Genomic DNA, 23339 nt, shown 5'->3' with positions numbered 1-23339 from the left:
TCTTTGGGAGGTTGTATCACTCACAGATGGGCCTTTATTCAGGATTGGTGAAAAGGCTTTCCCTTGTGTTGCTCCCAAATGGTAGAAAACTCCCTGTTCCAAGTTAACCTCAGTCCTGAACCTGTTTGAGCTGTTTGGAAAGGAATTAAAACGAATGTTTTCAAGTGAGCCTTTGCATGATCCCAAGTGGTTTTTAACAATGCATTCACATTGTTTTGATATTTTTGTATGGAGTTATTGTTGATATGGATGTTTTATGTTTAGCTGACTTATACTCTGCCTTGATGAGGTTCACAGAAAACCAGTATAAATGTGCTACTTCATTCATGGCTATGCATCCATCCATTTCATTCTGCTTATGCTTACATATATCAAGTAGTCCACCTGATTGGCTTTAACATTGCCTTTAACCAACAATGTTTTATAGGGTTTGTTATTGACCTTTTGGGGATGATTATATGTGGATCTAAGTGGCAAGTGGCTTTTAGAACTGTAGTCTGAGAGGTGGGATGAACATGTTTCATGGAGGTGAATGAATACATGTAACACCTGCCTGACCTGAAGTGGGTCCCCAGCACTCACTAGGGTTGTACAGCTGAGAAATTTCCCAGGACAATTTGCAGGAATCGTTAGACGATGACTTCAGATAGTGTGGGCTGGGCAAGCATTGCCATCATCCCAAGGAGACCATTTTCATGGCATTCTCACAAAAACCAGGCTAAGGCAGCGAAGACGCATCATTCAGTGGGTCCTGTGAATGCTTCCATGTGTGATCCACGGTGTCTTCAGGTAAAAGAGTCAGGAAAAGATCAATGGGAAAGACACATGCCTGAGATTGCGAAGAGCTCCTTCCAGAGTGGACCACAGTGGGCTAGACGGACAAATAGTGTATCTTAATGTTCCTATGTTCTTCACTTCTTAGCAAGGAGAATGTGTGCCCCAGTATATGGAGGAATCTTAAGTGTGTGGTCCCCAAAGTTGTCTCTCTCTTGCCCTATACAGTGAGAAGTGGTGGTATAGCCAAACATTGGCATCTTCCTCTAGTTTACGTTTTCTGCAGTGTTGGTGTCTCACTGGCATTTAGGGGAATTAATGTTTTGCTATCTGAATCCCATAGATATGCAGGAAAGGAAACTTCCTTTGGTTCTGAAGCAGGAAGTTCCAGTGACTTGGTTAAAATGTATTAGGAAAATATTTCTTCATTCCTAGAGACCAAGATAAAATATGGAGGCAATAAGCAGGATGGGTACAATTTTTCACAGTAATGCCCACAGCACGTTAAGCAAAGATAGTAACCATGCAGTTATTTTTCCTAGCAAAGGAATCTGACAAAGTGATTTTTTTTCATAAACAAATATCTGTAGGTGGGTGTTTCTATGTGTTAGCTGTGGTTGATTTGGGGTTTTTTCCTCTCTTTCATGAGCCAGCTTGGGAAAAAATGATATTGCATTTATCTTATGCACGCTATGATAAAATGAAACACCCACGGAGATGAGCAGTTTAAGACAGGGTGGATACTGTTCTCTCTTCTGAGTGCCCACAGATTCCAAACCAGCCCAAATCTCTTAAAATTACATGGACAGTTGTGGTAGAATGCATTAGAAGTGATTATTTATAATCAGAAAATGTTAGAACATTATAGACTCACAGCCAATTAATACTAGTTGCTTATTACTGTCATTGGCTAAGCTTGTTATACTTACAGTCTTGGAAGATAAGGCTCTCAATGACTATCAATCATGATGGATATTTATTTTATTGCTATCATTTATGTATTTGATTTAAAATTATTTCCTGGTAGACTTAAAAGGTTGAATCTTTGCAATATAGCATACAAGATACAAGAAGCCGTATAGCAGAGCAGCATTAGTTAGAATGTGTTTACAAATAAAATCAAAGACCAGATATTAAGAAGGGGTCAACAAAAACATGTGGTTCTTCAGAGCTTCCTGAAGATCTTCAAAGAAGGGGCCTGATGGAAACCGCAAACAAGGCTCATTGCAGAGGGATGATGTCACCACCAAAAAGGTCCTTCTCCCTTGTACTTTCCAAACTAACTGTGCTTGGGGGTGGACCAATGAGAAGCAATGCTTTTGATGACATCTAAGTGAAAACAGGCTTGTACAGTTGAAGGCAGTCATTCAAATAACTTGGACCCAAACCAGTTAAGATGGCCGCCCCTTAATTTACCCAAATTCATTATTATTTTTTACGCTTTTTGGCACCCTTGGGGGAGCATTGCCTGCAGGAAGTATTGAAAATGGTTTCCAGAGCTGCTCACCATCATTTTAAAGATTCCAATCTGTTCTTTAAATGGATTGATAATGCACTGGCTAGCAGTAGAGTTGGCACAACATCAGAGTCATACAAGCCTCTTGGATCTTGAGCCTCTTGTGAAAAAACCCAAAGTAGATATTCAGCTTGAAATCCGCCCATGCCTTAGATTTGTTTCTTGGTCATGCTGTAAGATGAAACATTTCCCAAGTCTTTACCATTCTTCAAACCCTTCTCGTTGCCTGTCCAAGGATGTTAAAATATGGGAAGTAGAACAGAAAATGCTCTTTCCATACAACAGCTTTCTCCAGGTGTTTTGGACTTCAGTTCCCATTCATCCCAGGCAGCGTGGTCAAGGATCAGGAATGCTGGGAATTGTGGTCCACAACATCTGAGTGGGATGGTGTAAATGGGTGACCTGCAACAGCAGGGGGTTGGACCCAATGGCCTTCTTGGCCCCTTCCAGCTCTACTATTCTGTGATTCTATGATCTGGAAGGTTCCAAGTTGGAAAAATCTGCAATGTTGTGTAACATTGTGCAATTAGAGGGGAGGGAAGGGGGCACAGTGGGATCACTAAAACAAAGCAAGAACAAAAGCAAAATTCTCACCTTGTCAAAGTGCCAGGATGATTTTTAGCTTCCTTATCGTGACTGCACATACAAACCACTCAGCCCCTGCTCATCAGCCAGCATGGGGGTCCTTGTCAGCTGGGAAGATACGGCACAATCACTCAGACCATCAACCTCCATTTTATTGGAGAGGCACTTGGCAGCTGCCTTTATTTATTTATTTTTCAGGGGGAGAAAAGTCTTATTGGCAAAGAACTATCTTTAAGAATACGGTGCGTATCAAAAGATTGCTATGCCCTTCTTAGCTATTCCATGCTTGACTGTCATTAAGTTCTCTTCAGAGCACATCTTTCTGCCGCAGGTGGTTTTGTTGTTGAATAAAGAGCCCGTTGCAGCAGAAATGGTGAATGAGTCACTTTCCCAAAAATGAAACTTGAAAACTCTTTGATCAGACATTTCCTGCTTTAGCCTTCCATTTTGAGAACAAAGCCAGAAGTATTTGCAGCAAGGATGCGAATGTCGAGTTCTACGCTGTGTTCTAATGAATTAGCATATTTGTTTAACAGCTGTAGGGAGCCTTCAGAAAATAGAATCTCACTCTGGGTGGGAAAGTGTATGAATGACAATAACAAGTAAAATACATTTTTAAGCCTTCCACATTTATAGATATTTGCAGAGGTGATTTTACAGAAAGCATGGGGAGTGGGCAGAATTCTTTCTTGAAAAGATGGCTTCCTGTTCACATCTGAGACTCGTGGACTAACCGGTGTCCAGTAGCAGGGGAATATCTCTGAGGAGAGCAATGGCCATTTTGGTAATAAGTGAGTTTGTGAACCTCTTGGAGATGGTAGCAGTGCCCATACAGTACAAACCAGGAATCTGGGCTAGCAGGCAAAGCTTTAGGTCCCCAGGTGGTGCACAGGGAAGGAAGGATGAAGAGAAGGAAACAGACCCATCAGAGCATGGCTCCAGTGCTGTCTCCCTGGAAGACCAATTAATGATATCCCTGAAAAATTCCCAAGGCTCATACAGTCCACTGTTATGTATTCCTTCCTTCTCACACATGTGGTGACTAATTGCGCTGCCAAGTGGAGCTTTGAAGAAATCCCATCAGGCCTCAGAGCTTTAGGGAGGGAAGTCAAGGATGTTGGGGCCCAGACAGGTTTTCTCTCCAATCCTTCCAGTTCTCGGAAGAGGAATGCCAGGCTATGAATGTGGTACTGGCATGAGGCACAATAGATTTGGGTTCTGGGACCACAGGCTGCACTTCCCGGAAGATGGACTGCTGGCAAGAGATGGGTTGCACCTTACAAGGACTGGAAATAATTTTTTGGACACAGCATGAAGATGTTTATCAGGAGGGCTTTAAAATGAATCCTGCAGGAGAGGGAGAAGCATAGCTGGGCATAAGAAAAGACACAACAGAGAGAGCAGCTTGAACTGCGCCCAATAATAGTCTTCCAAAAAATGTAGGAAGAAAGCTAGAGTATAAGAGAGCCAGTGTGGTGTAGTGGTTAAGAGCATGGGACAGGGACTCAGGCGATCTGGGTTCAAGTCCCCGCTCGGCCATGGAGCCAACTGGGTGACTTTGGGCCAGTCACAGACTCTCAGCCCAACCTACCTCACAGGGTGGTGGTTGTGGGGATAAGATGGAGGAGGAGATGTAAGCTGCCTTGAGCCCTTTGTAGGAAAAAGGCAGGATATAAATCGATAAATAAATAAAAAATAAATAAATAAAATATAAGGCACATGGTCTTCACTGTCTATATACTAATGCCCGGAGTATGAGAAACAAACAGCATGAACCTGAATTCTTAAGTGTGAATACAAGTGAATTCGACCTGATAGCTGTAACTGTAACTTGGCAAGAGGACTCCCATGACTGGAATTCAACAGTGGAAGGATATAAGCGGTTCAAGGAGAACCAAAGGAACATAAAGGGAGGAGGAGTCACACCATATGATTCATATCTCTGCAGAGAAATACGGAAGGATGGGCTTAGCTGCCCCATTGATCTCACTGGAGCTAGAAATAAAAGGAACACAGTGGGTGGAGTCTATTACTGACCACCCAGTCAAGGAGAGGATGAGGATGAAACTTTTGGAAAGCAACCTGCCAGGGTTTGAAGGAGCCACAATTTCATTGTTATGGGGGACTTCAATTTTGGACGTGTGTGTGTGTTTTCTGGACTTAATTTATCTCCCAGAACCAAGCCAAGGTTGTGATGCTTTCTTCAGAAGAAAACAGAAAGTGTTACCATTTGCAATGTTGCAAAATGTGTGTGTGTGTGTGTGTGTGTATGTACATGTGCATTTACCAGATGCATGCACTTTTGGTGTGAATTTATGTCCAGTGTCATTTGTGTATTTTCCCAGTGTTAACACAATTTGTTTTGATTTGAGGAATGCATTACAACCTCGGTTGAGTTCTGGAAGGTAAATGAAGTCCAGAAAAAGCATGTGTATTCACCCGTACACACACTCAACCCATCCCTATTCTCATATGGCACTGCCATTTTTAATATATCCATGCAAACAGTCCAGGTGGAGGAATTTTGTTTATGTCTGAACCTGCCTATAGTTTCTGAGTCACAGACATAGATTGATTATGTATGAGAAATACCAATTCCAAGTAGAAGATTTATCACAGCTGGTCAATAAGCTGCAGCTTGCATCTTCTTACCATTTTATGCTTTGTAATTATATGGTTGCCACAGTGTAGGCATTCGACAACATTATAATTAGAGAGTAATTAACTAAAGCATCTCGTGAGACAGTTTGGAGAATGAAGAATGTGCACCAATTGATAGCGCATAGATATGTAAACTGTCTCTACATTGACTGACTGCATTTGCCACAAAAAGTCAATTTTTTCATCTTTAAACTCTCCACTGTCAATTCTGAAGATCGGAGAAACATTGAAATTGATTTGTAGAAACTGAAATGAATTTAAAATTGACAAATTCTGTTTTGGGGAAAAACACTATTTTATTTACATATCTACTTATGATATTTATTCCTGCTATTTATATTGTCACATGAAAAAGTGCCCCAGACCAGCCTGGGATGAAGACTATCCCATATTAATGCGGTCACTTAAAACTATGAGCCTCTGATGATAGTTGGGCACCTTCTACAGCCACTGGAGGGCTTAGGGTCAAGTTATGTATTTTGGTTAAAATATGAACACTTTCAGCTTTGAGTTAAGAACCCCTAGGTGGATCCCATCTGGACCAGGTGATTTGCTCATGTTTAATTCGTCAGTGAAGCCTAAAACTTCTCTTGTGGGTTTCTCATAGGTCTTTTCTTGGCTGCTCTGGGAACAGGAAGTTAGACTACATTACCCAGACCTGCATGGATCATCTTATTTTCTTAACGATCCCCTCTCTGGAGACGTCTTACAAGTTCTACTATTTTGTAAAGGAATTTCTGAATGCCACAACTTGGCAGATCTTTAATTTTGAGGTTAGATAAAAGGCAGTTTCACCCATAGAATGCTTTCCTCTGCATTCCATCCTCCAGAACGTCCTCTAATCCAGAAAGTTCTGTTCTGCAGGAGTTGATTGGTGACTCTCACCTCTTTTTCAGTACGGTATTGAACAAAACCTCACAGGTCAGTCAGTTACCTTGTACCACTAAAAAGGACAATTCTGATAGTATCCTTCAATCTTGATTACATCGACTATAGAATCTGCTCCCCAGAGAGTTGCATCTGGCATTGACTTTATTCATCTCAGCACTAGGCCAAAACCTTTTTATTTGCCCAGTATTTTAATGGTTTGAATGGTTTTATTACATATTTTTATATACTGCTGGTTGTGAACTTAAGTGCTGCTGTGGATTTTGCTGTTCTTGTTACTGTACTACTTTTTATGTAAGCCGTCTAGAGATCCAGTTTGGCTATAGTATGGGGTATAAATGCTTCAGACCAACCAACAAACAAATAAATGTAGCTTTCCTTCCCTCCAATAATTCAAAGTAGCATCTATCAACAGCAGAGTCTCTATCATGCTACATCTTCAGTGAAATGCTATGCTTGCAATGCCTGAAACATTATGAATACAATTAAAGACTTTAGGTATGGACAATTCACTTCTTCTGGATGATCATTGTCAGACTGAGTTTGAAAAGATGAGCTGATGTAAACAGTTTTTTTTTTCTTTTATCAGGCTTGGAAATAAAATATCATTGCCTCTAGTATGCTAGGAAATGTCGCACAGCTTCTAAACATGATAAATAAATAAACTAACAAATAATAAAGCCTGTAATTTCACAATGAATGCCAAAGGGTTCTGTTGACCTACAACAGAAGACTGGAATAAAAGGAATCACTCCTCCTTTCTCTGAAAGCCCCCTCAGAAATCTGAAGACTTTGTTCCAAAGGTTAAACACCAGTTGGGTGGGTAGGAAAAGCTTTTCAGTGTGACCCGAAGCTCTGCTGTATACTGAAATCTTCAAAGCAAAAGTTAGCCCCTTTTTTTCCTGAGAGAACTTCTTCCCTACCACCAAGCAGCCCTGATGAGACCACCTGCTTCCATTCTTCTCGGTTGGATGTTTACACTGAAAGCTTAAAGTGGCAGCATAATCCTCAATTTTTAAAGAACTGCTTCACAGCTTAGTCGTGAGGTTAGGATGTGACCTCCCATTTATCCCTGGACAAGGCAAATTGTGCTTTCTCAGGTTACCGGCAAAGATTGGCAATGTGTTTCAGTATGTTCATTGAGGGAGGTGCAGTAAGAACACTTTGGCAGGTAATTTTAGGGAACGGAGGAGGATGCAGGAGAAGACTGATTACTTAGATTTTAATAGGAAATTATCAGATTTGTGCTTCTCAGGCTGGAAAATGGTTAGTGTTCTTTTTCATTTGCTTGCTTTGCTTTTGCACTTCTTCAAACTTTGTAATGCAGTTCTCAGATTATAAGATGAATGTAAGAATGCATTATTAGGGGAAATTGCATCCAGAAAAGTAGACATTATGGGAAATAGAATATGAAAAATATATATTTGGAGGAAGATGCTTGCAATATGTATATACATACATACATACATACTTCTTCTTCTTCTTCTTCTTCTTCTTCTTCTTCTTCTTATTATTATTATTATTATTATAACATTTCTATGCCGCCCCTTGCCGAAACCTCGGGGCGGCTTACAACACGATAAAATACAATGAAATACAATAGCACATAATAAATTACCATTAATTACAAAATACAAAAAATACATTGATTTACATATATAAGATTAAAATTATCAGTATAAATTAAGTAAATAAAAATATAGGAGGAGAAAGAGAAGGAAGAAGAAGTTTCCCTGGCCAGATCATATGTTTTAACAATTAAAATGATGTTTAAATAAAAAGGTCTTTACCTGGCGCCGAAAAACCAGTAACGACGGTGCCAGGCGGACCTCTTTGGGGAGTGAATTCCATAGGTTGGGTGCCACCGCAGAGAAAGCCCTCCTCCGAGTACTTACTCTCCTAATTTCTTTCATGGAGGGTTCCCAGAGAAGGGACTCTCCTGCAGATCTCAAAGGGCGGTCGTATATTAAGGGGAACTGCACACAAAAATCACATATATTGGGAAACTTATTTGGAAAAATGTGTAGGACTTTTTGCATTTTTAAAATAATGAAATCGGTGTGAAAATAGGATAGAAAGAATGAACCCCTGAAAAAATGTTAAGATTACAGAAAGAGAAAAAGACATCTGGGCTGGACTGGACCAAAGCTGTGGGGGTGTGTCAGTCAGCACCATACAAATGTGATGTTTCTGATTGGCTAGCAGCCCACAGTGTCTTCAACATTCTGCATGCAGCCGGTGGTCTGCCAGTCAATAAACAACCACATTTTGCCTCTGTGTTCTCCCCAAAGCAGGACGGGGGATCGCCGCATAGGAGATTAGATGAGGCTGGGGACTTAGGGGCACAGATTAGAGTCACCCCCCTTGAAGTCAAGGGGCTCCTCAGGGCATTGGACATTACAAAGGCGCCAGGCCCTGACGGGTTACACCCGAGAGTACTTAGAGAGTTGGCAGGGGTTCTCTCACGCCCGCTGGCCTCCATTTTTGAGACCTCGTGGAGAACAGGTGAAGTTCCAGAGGACTGGAGGGTGGCATCAGTGGTCCCAATTTTCAAAAAGGGTAGTAGAAAGGACATGGGGAATTATAGACCAGTTAGCTTTACGTCCATCGTAGAAAAAACAATGGAAAGGCTCATAATGGAGAGAGATCTAGTGATGCTAGATAGGGAAGGGAGGCTGACAGCCACACAACACGGCTTCCGCAAAAACAGGTCCTGCCAGACACACCTTGTGGAATTCTATGACAAGGTTTCGAGATGGCTGGATGGAGGGGATGCAGTGGATGTGGTATATCTGGATTTCAGCAAGGCCTTTGACAAAGTGCCCCATGATATCCTGGTGGAGAAACGGAGGAGTTTTGGGATACACCAAAGCACTGTCCGGTGGATTAGGGCATGGTTGACTGACCGAAAGCAGAAGGTAACCATTAGCGGGGAATCATTGGGATGGCGGCCAGTGACAAGCGGGGTCCCCCAGGGCTCTGTCCTGGGGCCGATCCTGTTTAATCTTTTCATTAACGACATAGAAGAAGGGGTGAACAGTCTGCTGATCAAATTGGCAGACAACACTAAAACTGGAGCAGTGGCCACAAGTGAGGAGCAGGTACTCCAGATCCAAAAGGATCTGGACAGACTGTGGAAGTGGGCAGGAGACAACAGGATGGCGTTCAATGTGGATAAGTGCAAGGTCTTGCACTTGGGGCATAGGAATAGCTGTCATAAGTACAGGTTGGGTGACAAGTGGCTGGAGAGCAGCACTTGTGAAAGGGACCTCAGGGTATTCGTTGACTGCAGGCTAAACATGAGTCAGCAGTGTGATGCGGTGGTCAAGAGGACGAACGCCACCCTTGGTTGCATAGCCAGAGGTGTGGCTTCTAGATCAAGCGAGGTATTACTACCACTCTATATGACTCTGGTGCACCCACAACTGGAGCATTGTGTTCAGTTTTGGGCCCCTCATTACAGAAAGGATATAGCCAGGTTGGAGTCAGTGCAGCATAGGGCCACAAGGTTGGTGGCAGGTTTGCAGGGGATGCCGTATGAGGCGAGACTGAGGGAACTGGGTCTCTTCAGCCTGGAGAAGAGGAGACTCAGAGGGGATATGTTGGCGACATACAGGTATGTGAGGGGGTGTCACATGGAGATGGGTAGAGACCTGTTCTCCCCTGCAGAGGAAGGCAGGATGCGCTCCAACGGAGCAAAGCTCAGGGAGCCAAGGTTTCGTTATGCCAGGAAGCACTTCCTGACAGTCAGGACCCCAAGGGTGTGGAATGGGCTTCCCTGGGAGGTGGTTGAGGCCCCATCGGTGCGGGTGTTCAAGGACAGGCTGGACGTCCACATGGTGGGCATGTTGTGAGCAGAGCCGGCTGGTGCCGGAGGTCAGACTGGATGGCCCGGGAGGCCCCTTCTGACTCGCTCTGTTTTCTATGTTTCTATGTTTCTATATTTGCATGCTGACATTGAGATATTCTTTGTCAATAAGAACAGAAGCTCTCCTCCTCCTTCCATCAACTGCCTTGAAGCAGCAGTCTGTGCTACTTCCTCCAGATAACAGTGAATGAAAGCCGCTGTTAGTTCTGTAAATGCATTTTTTTAAAGCTTTCTCACGTAAAAATCTTCCTCTGTATAATGAATGGTTCTATCATCAAAAGAATTGTAATGCATGTTTCTGCCGGGAGTTGCTACTATTCAACAGGAGGGGGTTCTTTATGAGGGGGGGGGTCTTAAAAATACAACTCCTAAGTTGTGGATTCAAGACTGTGGTATGTGTTGGCCCAAACTTTTGTGTATCCTAGTATGCTGTGTAGACCAGAGGGAAATCCAACCAAGAGCGGGTGTCCCAAGTGGAAAAAAATGGATTCTTGGATATCTTGTTACTATATTTGGAAAGGAAATAGTCAAGACTCTGTCTAGGATTGGATCCAGCAGTAAAGAATGAATTGCTCTATCTAATGGTTTATTTTAGGGGTTAGGGTTCATAAATACAGTGTGACATCAATAGCAGGTGAATCAATTGATCCAGAAATTAACTGTCATGTGGCTTTTATTACTTTTCCAATATCTATACATTCTTCATTACTATTAAATAATACTCATATAAACTAGAAGTCCTGTTCCAACACTTGATCAGGTTAGGAGGTGGGCTTTATTGGACAGGCTTGTAATGCAAACTCTATGACCTTTTTGTTTTTTTCTTTTAATGAAAAGGTGGTGTGAGAGGTATTGGATTTGGTGGTAAAGGGCTTTGCAGGAACAGCTGGAGAGCAGCTTCTCTTTGTTCTCAGTGGAAAACCCATAACCTGATTTGTAAGGACTAACCATGCAATCAGCAGTCTTACAGCTCATCAGCACCACCGTTTTTTGCTTACGTGGAAATGAAAATCTTCAAGGCAACATTATTGGCCAGAGCTGAAGTTGTCTCTGCATTTCCTGGAAGGGAAATTTCAAGAGGGCCGTAGAAATTCCCGACTAGGAATAAGATCAAAAGATGGGGCACCAGGGGTATCCTTTTGTACAAGTTTTTCAAGGAAATTCCTTTACGGATCCACGGGAAACATTGGTACCACTGAGTTAGGGATGTGTCTGGTGCTGTGAAGGGTTCTGAAGTTCAAAGCTGCTTGATGTTATTTCTGAAGTGGAGCATTTCCTTTCTCCTTTTCCTGGAGTTGTGAACTATTTTTATGAATGGATATGCTTTCATAGCATGGGATTTCTTTTCTTCTTCTTCCTTCCCTTCTATAATTATTATTTTATTTAATAATGTTAAATGTTGCATAATGTTGCATTGTGAGGCCCTGAATGCAGGAATCAGGGGCTCATGGACACTAAGCACAGCGGGTCCCGACGAGCATGGATCCTCCTCCTCCTAGGACTTTTCTCAACCCTTTTCCCAGATGGAAATGTGTGTGTAAAATCTGATGCAGAACTCCGATCTGCACATGATTTTCTTGATTTGTAAACACAGCAGGCAGCACCTGTTCAATCTGGCTATTGCAGATGGTATGAGAATTTCATTTCTTTCTTTTTTAACCAGTAATTTACCAAAAATGGCAAAAAAAGTTTTCATATGATTACTATTATTGCAGCTGATTTCATTTCTATTCTGCCTAATGGCTGAAACTCCCTGGGCAGCTAAGAATGAAATAAATTGTTCAGGATGAAATAAGTCGATATGTTTAAAATGTGAATGCAGGAGACAGTGAAACTAATAGATGGATCTATGATCTACAGTCCCAAGCAAGTGGGCATAGGAACATCTCAGTCCGGGATGGAGAGCTCAAATCCCATCCCATTGTCAACTGAACGATGCATGCAGATAATTTCCTGTCGCCGTCTGTATCTTCTCAATATACAAACATATTATTACAATTACATTACATTTCTATGCTACCTGTATCCAAAGCTCCCTGGGCAGTTCACAACATTTTAAGTCACCCATCCAGATTTCCACCAGACCAGACCTTACTTAGCTTCTAAGATTAGGCAAGATCAGGCACTTCAGACTATACAGAAGTTATATGAAGCTGTCATATCCCAAGCTAGTTGATTCATCTACTGGCATCTACTCTGATGGGCAGCAATTTACCAGGCTCTCCAAAAATGTCATTCCTCATCCCTTTCTTCCACTGTCTCATCAGTGCTGATGCCACAGGTTGGACCTGAGCCCCTCTGCATGCGAGGCATTGCTCTATTTCTATGCTGCAACTCTGGTGCAAATCAGCTTGCAATATGGTAGCTCACTTCAGATTTAAAAAAGAATGTGGAGAAAGATCTATTGGTATGTGAGTAAATAATAATTAGAGAGCCAGAAGCAAGAGGTATTAGCGAGAATTTGGATGTATTGCACAAACAGGCGTTCGACTAATCTGTTCACTGCTTACTTAATCAAATTCAGCAGGGCGGGCAAAAGGTCAGACACTGATCATACTTTCCTGATCATGACAGCTGCCGAGGCCTCTTGTGATTTTAATGCCACATACTAATAAAGCCCATTTGGCTATCAATATGCTTGTGAGGGATTCGGCACAACCGTGTTTGGGAAGTGAAATGAAACGCCAGGCAGGACTGCTTGAGCGGTGGAGCAGGAGGCTGCGAGATGTGACGTTTGCCATTCTGTGTGTGCAACAAATAGCTGCGTCAGGTACGTTACGGTGAAAATGTGAAATGTCAGTACTTATTAATGAAAGAGGCAGTGTGGCAAGGCTGATGCAGACCGACGGGTGGGTTGCTGATGGCGGAAGCCTGTTTGTGGCTTGGTGCAGCCGTTGCGCCTGCTCTAAAAATGCTTCCCAGGAAAAATGCATGCAATTCAAGATGATTTGCACGGAGGGGTGGTGCAAATTTTTACTGATACGCTGGCCACCTCAACGAGCATCCTTCAGCTGGTGTCCTCCAGGTGAGTTGCTCTCCAGCTTCCACAGCCACTATGCCCAATGGCCAAGCTGGCTGGGAATTATGGTCATTGTCATCTAACACATCTGCAAAACACTAGGTAAGTAAAGCTGATATAAAACTGTGTTGGTCCTTTATAGCAGATTAAATCTATGCAGACATTTAGAAAAGAAATCAAAATAAAGACCCAGCTCTTCCACAATGTACAAACATTCCTTTGAACTGATTTGTCCAGTACTTTCCGCAAGGAAGTGGGTGGCTGGCAGGTTTAATCCAAGAGCAGCATTTTCTGGTGTGTACTGCCAGAAACTTTTTCAGCCAGTGCTTTTGGATGCAGCTGGTGCACTAATCTGATTATGGAATCCCAAGTATCCATCGGGATGCCCTTCCAAGGAAAAGCACCTCAAATTGCAGATTGAACTAACTACAGATTAAAACTAACGAGAGCAAAGACGCAGAAGTTCATTAAAATGAGCATTGGCCATCTAGTGATAACAACAGAAGATCAGGAGCTGCAGAGGTTAGGATGGGACAACCTTGCATCTGGGTGTGACTTGAACCATGTGGGAAGCTACCAGACGTCCAGCTTGGAACATCTTCCAGGTGTTGAAGTGTTCAAATATTTTGGACTTGCCTTGCCTACTGAAGCTGGCCATTGGCTTCTCCTGGACAGGAAGAGCTGTGAAGGTTTCATCTGGGCCCAGGCTTTGCCTGGCTAAAGGGTTATCCTGGTTCTGCTACGCCCTCTTGTCCTGACCACTGCCTCATCTGGGACTGTTTCCCATGTCTGAAGCTCGGTGAAGGGCTCTGGTGAGACTGGAAGGCATCCTGCTGGGGTGGGGATTCCAACTTCTGCTGAGCACCTGCTCCCCCACGTGAAACCTCTGAGCTGCATCATATGCCGTTCCAGCAGCTCCCCTGATCCCCAAGGGCTTCTTGTATGGATTCAGGGACTACAATGGGAAGGGGCAGGTGGGAAAGAGTCGTTCTGACTTTCCCTCACCTGGAGAATGCAAAAAATGGACTAGCAAATTGTCTGTCAAAGGATTGTCTGTCAAATATCACTTGCTGTCAAACATCAAACACCAGCGAATGTGGAAAACTGACACTAAATATTGAACATCATCCTCTTGGCAGCTATTTGACATCAGTGTTTGCAAAGGGAGATTTCTGAAATAAGTACTTTTCAGAGACCCCAGAATACCTCTCTCTGTTTGTCCTGTTCATTAGACCAAGGTGTGCATTAACCTCACCATATTCTGCTGCCATCACACACACAAACAGCATTTCCATTCTCCATAATGCAGAGATTACTTAGAGAGAGATAAAGGGCAGAGGTGGGCAGGGCTTCACAGCATTCTCCAACACAGGTAGGAGGTAGCAGAGTGGATCCCCCAACGAGGAGCAAAGAGTCTCTCTGTTCCCCACCCCTCAGCACTGGTCAGCTGATTCACGGAGAGATGGCCCATCTCCCAATCCTTGGCGCCAACCATTTTCAACACGTGTCAATCATTAACTAGTCATTGCTGTTATCTCCAGTGTCCCCGAGGCCATAATTTCTGATAACTCCCAAAATATATCACACAGAGAGGAGGATGCCCCCCAGGACCTTGGGCGCCAGCTTCCTGCTGATCTGGCACTTGCATTAATAACATTTAACTGTTACAATGTTAACCCATCCCTTACTCCCTGTGAGCCAAACAGCCAGTTCGTGTTACGGTGCTCAATCCAAAAAGCAGAGGAGTACATCAGCAGGTCACAACTTTCCATAGACTTCCTCTAGAACAGTTCCACTGGATTCAGTACGACTTCTTGGAATATATACATGTGTGTATTTCTCTTCCAGAAAACAAAAGCAGAGATTTTGCTTCAGAGAGTTGAAGGAATGCATACGCTTGGGTAGCCTCCAGACCTTGGGGTTGAACATCTCTTCTGGGATCCCAGTATGCCTCTCTGGGGCTCCCCACAAGCCCATGCCCCTTTCCTTTGTTCTATCCCCTTTCCCATAAGCACCACTCATTTGGTCATTTCCTGGCTTTCATCTAGTCCCCCCCCTTTCAGTCTAAAAGGTTGAAATGCCTTAAATCCAACTTGATCTTGAGAGAACTAAACTGAGTAGGCTGAGTTGTTGTCACTTTGCAGACTTCTGTCTTTAAGATGGGTCGCAATTTTTGCATTAAAAAAACCCTCTACTAAGGAATTGTGTACAAATGGCAGGATTTGTGCCAATCAGAAAGCGAAACCTGCATCATTCAAATGTGGTTTGCACAGATTTCCAAGAAGAAATAAGTTGTTAATTTCCACTTTGCACAACTCACACTCGTCTGACCTTCAACTCACACCGCATCAAGTTGGCACCAGTGAAGGGTTGGTGAAAATCCATTGGTTTCCACTCCCTATCAGATTCCTCGTACATTCTTAGGAAGAGGTCTGTCATCCCTGGCTTAAGACAATTGATTGGAGTGCACTTATCAATGCAGACATGGCAGACGGAGTTCTGCCTATGTGCTTCGGTTGTGATATCCTTTCGATATCGGTCTTTGAATAATGAGTACCACTGAATCTTCCAAACAACTGGCAATTTCTCTCTCTCTCTCCCTCTGAACACAAACACACAGAATAAAGCCATACAATAAAAGTTGATGTATGTTGGTGATTTCCTCCTTCTACCAGTCTCCATTTTTCCCCCTTTAAAAATGGTCACAAACAGTCAGACACAATTCATCGGAAGCCTCACTGAATGCTATTTTTATGCCTTGGAAATTGCCCCCAAGCTGCCTCTCAGGTTTCTCTGCAAGTGGCAAAATTAGTTTAGTACTTTCCAGCATTTTTATTGAGTCTCCTTCTCTGAGGACATATCCGTGTACACCAGTTTCCCCTGCTTGGGCAGACCAGACAAACTGTCTCTGTAGCCACATGATGCTTCGGACAGGAGATCTGACCTCCCTGAACCAAAATGCACATTGTTCAAGGGAAAAGATGCTGCCTTTGTGTGTCTCTTGTTTAAAACTCAGATCTCAGATTTCCCAAGAGCACTTAAATGTTTTAATTTAATGTTGTTTAAATCAAATTATGTATCTTTCTGTTTCCTCCATCTGGGCTTTCTCAAACTTCCCCACCGCCAGTATAATGCAATTGATTTCCCTTCACGTAGTTTGCCATTGCTGGGCACTTATTTTTAAAATACATCTGCTTAAATCATACATATTTTGTTCCAGTTCCCATATGCCTCTTTCATGCACAAGTTTCAAAAGGCAACTGGATATTTAGTCCATCTTGCTGGACTAAATGATCATCTCAGTGGTATATGATTATGTGGAGTGAATTTTGCAAACAGAGATAGAGGAGAAATTCATGGACTCCAAAGGTTTATATTTACTTGCACAAGTCACATTTCCTAAACCTCGTTGTGAACTGAAACAAACTTGTGCATCACAATCTGCACCATTTCCATGTGTCTGCAATGTGTTTCACAATTCCCCAAAAACACAGAAGTGTGGAAAATAAGGAAAATTTCACAAATGTGCACTATACTAGGACCAGCAGAAAAATGTATATACTAGACTAGTGACAAGGGCTTTGTCATTACCACCTTTAAGCACCATCCTTTCCCAGTGGTTACAGGTGATTCCACTCCCAGTCTGGTCCTACCTCTACTAGACTTCCAGCCCCAGTCCAAACAAGATCCGTTAAATAAACGGAAAGCTAGGTGCTCCTGCACCAAATGGCCACGGTTTCTTCTAAAAGTTAAGTCAGTGTGCTACAGTGAGTAAAGAATGCATGGCAGAGACTCTGGAGATCGGGGTTCTAGTCCCTACTCAGCCATGGGGCCGGCTAGGGTTGTTGCCTCACAAGGTTGTTGCTGTGGGGATAAGATTGAGGGCAGGAGGAGAAGGATATAAGGCCTTTAGGGTTATTTCAAAGAAATGAGAATACTCTTTTCTTATAGAAAGAACTTTCATGGGGGCGGAGAGGGGGGCCTTTATCACAAGCCAACAGACTGAACAGTCTCAAAGATTCTATGGGGATAAATCTGAAGTTTCAAATGTCTAGTACTTTGTTTTCCACAGAGAAGCATTCTCCAAATGTCTTTCTGAAGTTCTTGCATTTCTACTAGAAGGGAAGTGTTTTTGCTTTGGTGGAATTTCGTAGTTTACTGAGAGAGAGAATGAGAGAGAGAGAGAAGCTTTTAGTTATGAGGTTTTTTGTTTGTTGTTTTTTAAGCTGGAGGATTTCAGAAAAGGATAATGGAGGTTGGGTCTTTGTGACAACCTAAGTATTCATGGAAGCTTTATTCAACTTTTCCCTTGACCGGTTGAAGCTCCAATTATGCAGTCTTTTGACTGGGCCAAATTTTTGTGTAACTCCCAATTCTCAGAATGTTAAAACTGATCTCTGTCACCAGTTTTTAAAATAATCTACAGACCCACATTCCAGTCTTGGCATGTAATGTAAGGTGACACTAACAGTGACACAAACTAGTGACACAATTGACCTGCATTAAAGGATGTTTTTTTTTAAAAATGTGTAATTTGTAAGCATTTCATAGAAATGAGGCTTTGCAAATCTTAAGTATTTGTGCAGGTGTGAGGCTAAACAGTGAACAACTAGATGCTCCTGGACATACTATTAATATTTATTTTTTATCCCCTGGGAGAGGAATTTTACTTTCTTTTTTAAAAAGATGCTATGAAATGTTTACGTGTTAAGAGTGATCCTGATTAACTGTGGAATGTGCTTTTGATAGCTTGGTTTCCAATTATAATTTGGTTTTATACATGTAATCCTCCTTTCATGTGGTTTTTCAAGCAGCCCATCTGTCAAATGATCCGTCAGGTTGGATGCTCGAAGCAGGTAAGGGTGTCCTTCTATAAGCTGGCAACAGGTTGCAGCTCAGGGAGCCCAGGCGTGGGCCCCAGGGGCTTGGCTGTTCGTATCATGTTACTGGCACATCTGTCGTGCTTCAGAGCTACTGCTGCAAATGTTGTTGTCATTGCCAGATCAGCTGAGCATATTATGCATGGAGACACCACCAGCAATCGAAGAGCCATCCTCCAGTGGTCATAACAGCATTTGGGTGAACAAAATCCTGTTGGATCTTATAAACGTCCACCTGAACACCTCCTCTTTCAAAGGGGAAGTGATGTGTCTTTGGGGAGGCAGAGAGAAAGAAGAAGAATGGGAGTGCTTCCATCTGTTCACTGAAGGACCTTTTCCCGCTGAGGTCCAGGACTAAAGGTAAAGAAGCAGAAGAAGCGTGGCCAGCAGGGGTCTTGAACTCTCCCATCAACAGTTAGTGCCTTGACTTTGGACTGAGCGGTGGGTTAGAATCATTGAATCACGGAATAGTAGAGTTGGAAGGACACAGAAGGACATCGGGTCCAACAGCCTGCTCAGTGCTGGACTCCACTGAGGACTCCGCAGGACTCCACCATCCCTCTCAGATGGTTGCCCAGTTGCATCTTGAATGCCTCTGGTACAGGAGAGCCCACAACCTCGTTGGTTCAATTGTACTGCTCCAACAGTCAGGAAATATTTCCTGATAGCTAGGTGGAACCTGGCTTTCTGTACCTCGAGCCTATTATTCCACGTCCCGCACTCTGGGATGATCAAGAAGAGATCCTGGCCTTCCTCTTTGTGACAGCTTTTCACATGCTCATAGAGTGCTATCATATGTCTTCTCAGTCTTCTCTTCTTGAGGCGCAACATGCCCGTTCCTTTCAATCTCTCATCACAGGACTTTCTTTCCAGTTCCCAGATCATCCTTGTCGTCTCCTCTGGACCCTCTCCATCTCATCTGCATTCTTCCTCTGTGCTGTCCAGAACTGGACACTGTACTCCAGATGGGGTCTGACTAGTATGGAGAACTAGTACTTCACATGACTGGGAAATGATACTTCCACTAATGCAGCCTAAACTAGCGCGTGCCCTTTTTGCAGCCACCTCTCATTCTGGACTCATCCTCAGCTTGTGAGCTACAACAATTCCAGATCCTTCTCACTTGCAGTGTTGTTGGGCCAAGCATCCCCCTTCTTGTAATGATGCATTTCGGTTCTTTTTCTAAGGTGCAGAACTTGGCATTTGTTCCAATTGAATTTCATTCTGCTGCTTTCAGCCACGCTTTCTCCAATATTGGTAGATCTATCATATTGCTATTTCTAACCAACTATGAGATAGATCAGTTCCACAAAGGAATGGCCACAGCCCTGAGTATACAAGAAATGAGCAGGGCTGCCAAGCACAAAACATTTTGAGTGGTCCTCATTGATAGGATCATCATATGTCAGAGATTATTTGATGGCACATAACATTTACTCTAAGAGTTGCAAAATTTATGCAAATCTGTAACTTTCTTCACCTCTTCTTTGATACTGCAGAAGTGACCCCTCTGTTTTCTGTCCTGAAGAATCATCCTCTGCCTGCTGCTCTTTTCATCTGAAGGCTCCAAATTGATTTGATTATGTGTTTGGACCAAAACATGTTTTATATTGCCTTTTCTTGCTGCTTCTAAATCCATGCTTGACATTTAAAGAGTGAGGCTAATGAGCAAGGACTGCACTCTTCCAGTGCTGTTAGAGAGTAGTGATGCGAACGTCCAAATTACCACCCATGAAGGCCAATAATTGCCTCAAAATACAGTTAACTTCATTGGAACAGTACTCCTTAATGTACCCGGTGGCCTGATCTAATTCTCTCACATAATATTTTGCCAAGACCTATAAATGTAACTAGGAGTGGAATCAAGAGCCATTTCAACCATCTCATGAAGCACCATCTAATAGACTCTATAACGATATTGTGTTAGAATGCAGGTGAAAGAAAGCCACAGGTCTGAATGCTCCCTCACTGCTTCCAGAGACTGGGAGGAGATAGAAACAGGGAGTTCTCAACTCAAGATTATTTTTTATGCCAGGAATGGGGAAGCTGGAGATCTCCAGATGTTCTGGGATTACAACTCTCCTTAGACCCAGGCAGGATAGGCCAAGGTGCCTTGCCCTAGTCCAGCATCTACATGGCCGCAGTCTTCTTGCTCCCGTTTCAAGCTCACTTGTTTCCTCTGAAGATCTCAGGGCAAGGTGGACCATTTCTCTTCCTCATTTCATTTTAACAAGGAAAAAAATGTTAGATTGATTATAGCAACAGATAGAAATAGAAGTGAGGCCCAAGGAACCAGGCAAGCTGGTAAAGCAACTATTAATTTCTGGCAACAGTCTACAGCGTTAGGACCTGTATGGGCATTAGAAAAAGGGAATAATAGAATGGCAGAACAGTAGAGATGGAAGAGCAAGAGGGGCATCGAGTCTGCTCTGTGCAGGCCACCAATTCAAACCATCCCTCTCACGTGGCTTTCCGGCTGCATCTTGAATGTCTCTGGTGTGGGAGAGCCCACAGCCTCCCTAGCTAACGGGTTCCATTGTCATATTGCTCTCACAGTCAGGAAGTTCTTCCTGATGTCCAGCTGGAACCTGGCTTCCTATAACTTGAGTTCATTATTCCCAATCCCGTACTCTCGGAGGATCGAGAAGAAATACTGGTCTTCCTTTTTGTAACAGCCATTTAAGTACTTGTGGAGTGTTATCATACCTTCCCCCAGTTATCTCTCCTTGAGGCTAAACATGCCCAATTATTTCAATCCTTCCTTACAGGACGTTGTCTCCAGTTCCCAGATCATCCTTGTGGCCCCCCTCTCAACCCTCTCCAGCTCATCTGCACCCTTCTGCCTCTGTGGTGCCTGGAACTGGACACCAGACTCCAGGTGAGGTCTGACTAGTGCTCAGTACAGGGAAACTGGTACTTCACATGACTGGGAAATGTTATGTCTATTAATGCAGCCTTAAACTAGCATTTGCCCCTTTTGCAAACTCATCACATTCTGGACTCGTATTCAGCTTGTGATCTATAACAATTCGAAGGTCCTTCTCACTTGCATTATTGTTGAGCCAGGTATTCCCCATCTTGTAATGATGCATTTAGTTCCTTTTTGCTAGGTGCAAAACTTGGCATTCGTCCCAACTAAATTTCGTTCTCTTTTTTTCAGCCTAGCACTCTGTCATTTGAGATTGCCTTGAATCTCCTCTCTGTCTTCCAGGGTATTAGCCTTCCCGTGCATTTTTATGTCCTTGGCAGCTCTGGCTGAACCATGCCATATCTCACTTGTTGCATCTCTCCCCAGTTTGAGAGGATTTCATGGACGAGCACTCTTTGAGTCCAATGCTGCAGCCTGCTGTGGAGCCACCTGCTCATTGTTCCATCTAGCCTACTTTTAGCTAGTTTGCCATCAGGAGAGGATTCAGTTTAAAGCCCTGCTGATAAATGTCTTCATGCTGTGGCCAAACACATTCTTCTGATCCCTAGTAAGGTATGACCCACACCTGGCCAGCAGTCCATCTTCCAGGAAGTATAGACCATGGCCCCATAATCCAAATCTCTTGCATCAGCACCACCTTTACAACCAGGAGCATTTTGGAGTATTGGAGTATTTTTCTTTCCCTGTCTATTCCTCTTCCAAGAACTGCAAGGATTGAAAAGAAAACTATCTGGGCTCCAAAGTTCTTTCTTTCTTCCCTAGAGCGTCAAAGCTGACATAATTTCTTCAAAGCTCTGCTTCATTTGTTCCCACATGCATAAGATGGAAGGGGTGCATGGCAGTTACATCACTAATTTGTCCTCCTGGCAGACAGAGCATCTGATGAGTTCGCGGGTCTTCCTGACATGCATGAGCTTCCATGCCATACAGCGGGAAGTCTCCCACAACTAAAGCTCTTCTTGTTCTTGCAAGCCTTGGTATAATTGCCACGACAAGGTCAACTTTTAGCCTCTTGTTCAGGGTTACATGGGAAGATGTGTAGTTCTTCCACTGCAGGCTGCCATCCAGTCTCATCCTTGAGTAACTGGAAGAGTTTGGAGTTCCAGTGCTTCCACTGGTGCAGAATGCCTCCTCATTCTTCTAGTTGTTCTGCACCTGTCACCCCTTTCTGCTGGCCCTCACCATGTCTTGTGGAAGTGAGTTCCATAGTTCAGCTGTGCACTGTGTGAAGAACCTCTGCTCTTAATCCATGCTGAATATCCAACCATTTGGCTCCATGGGAAGAGCCCAGCTTCACATATGATGGGAAAGTGAGAAAAGCCCTCTTTGCTTCCCCTCTCTGGTCCCTGCCTTGAGATTCCATTTTGCTACAAATCACACTGCCTCATTAAATAGTTCTCCCCATTTACCAAGCAGACTTAATCAATATCTGCTCTAAGACCTCCTTCATTGTTGCACTAATTAATACACCGGGACATGAATTTGTCACCTCCTCAGCTTTGTGTTCTTATCTAGAGGAGAGAAGGATGCTAATTATAGCTAAATATATGTCAAGACCCCCCATTGTTCTGAAAATTGTATATCTGGAATGAATAGTTAGATGATTTGTTTGGTTTCTCCCTTCCTCTCTTTCTTCTTAATGTTGCAGATCAAATTTGAAATCAGAATAATGAGGTGTCACTGGCTGGAGCCATAGGCTATATATTTGTCAAAAGTTGTTCACAATAATAAACTAATGACATTGCTTCCTATACCCCACCAAACAAAATTCCCCTGATTGTGCAACACAATTACAACTAATAACCTTGGAAACCCCAATGCATTTAAGGAGACTATTTCAAAGATTATCTGGAGACTTATTTGAGCAGAAACTGGGGAAGACAAAGCTTACCAGATGGAGATTATTCCTTAGTAATTAACTAGACATTGTTCCTTAGGGTGCACATCACCATGAAAACATTTCCTCTAGCATAATAATGTCTTGGCGTCAATGCTTTCTTTTTATGCTGATGAAATATGACTTTAATACTTAACATGTTAATCAATGAATTTTATTAATAGAATTTCTTTAGTCCTGGGGAAGAGACAAAAATTATAACTCTCAGCAAAGTCCCAACAACCACCCACCATCAAGTGATAATCAATAAACAGCTGGAAGGCATTAACATTGAAAGGGGCATGTGGAATACAAATGTGGGATATGATAAAGACGCATATGC

This window comes from Varanus komodoensis, unplaced genomic scaffold, assembly GCF_004798865.1.
Source record: "Varanus komodoensis strain SLA01 unplaced genomic scaffold, ASM479886v1 scaffold33, whole genome shotgun sequence".
NCBI lineage: Eukaryota > Metazoa > Chordata > Lepidosauria > Squamata > Varanidae > Varanus > Varanus komodoensis.
This window is presented reverse-complemented; position numbering follows the sequence as displayed.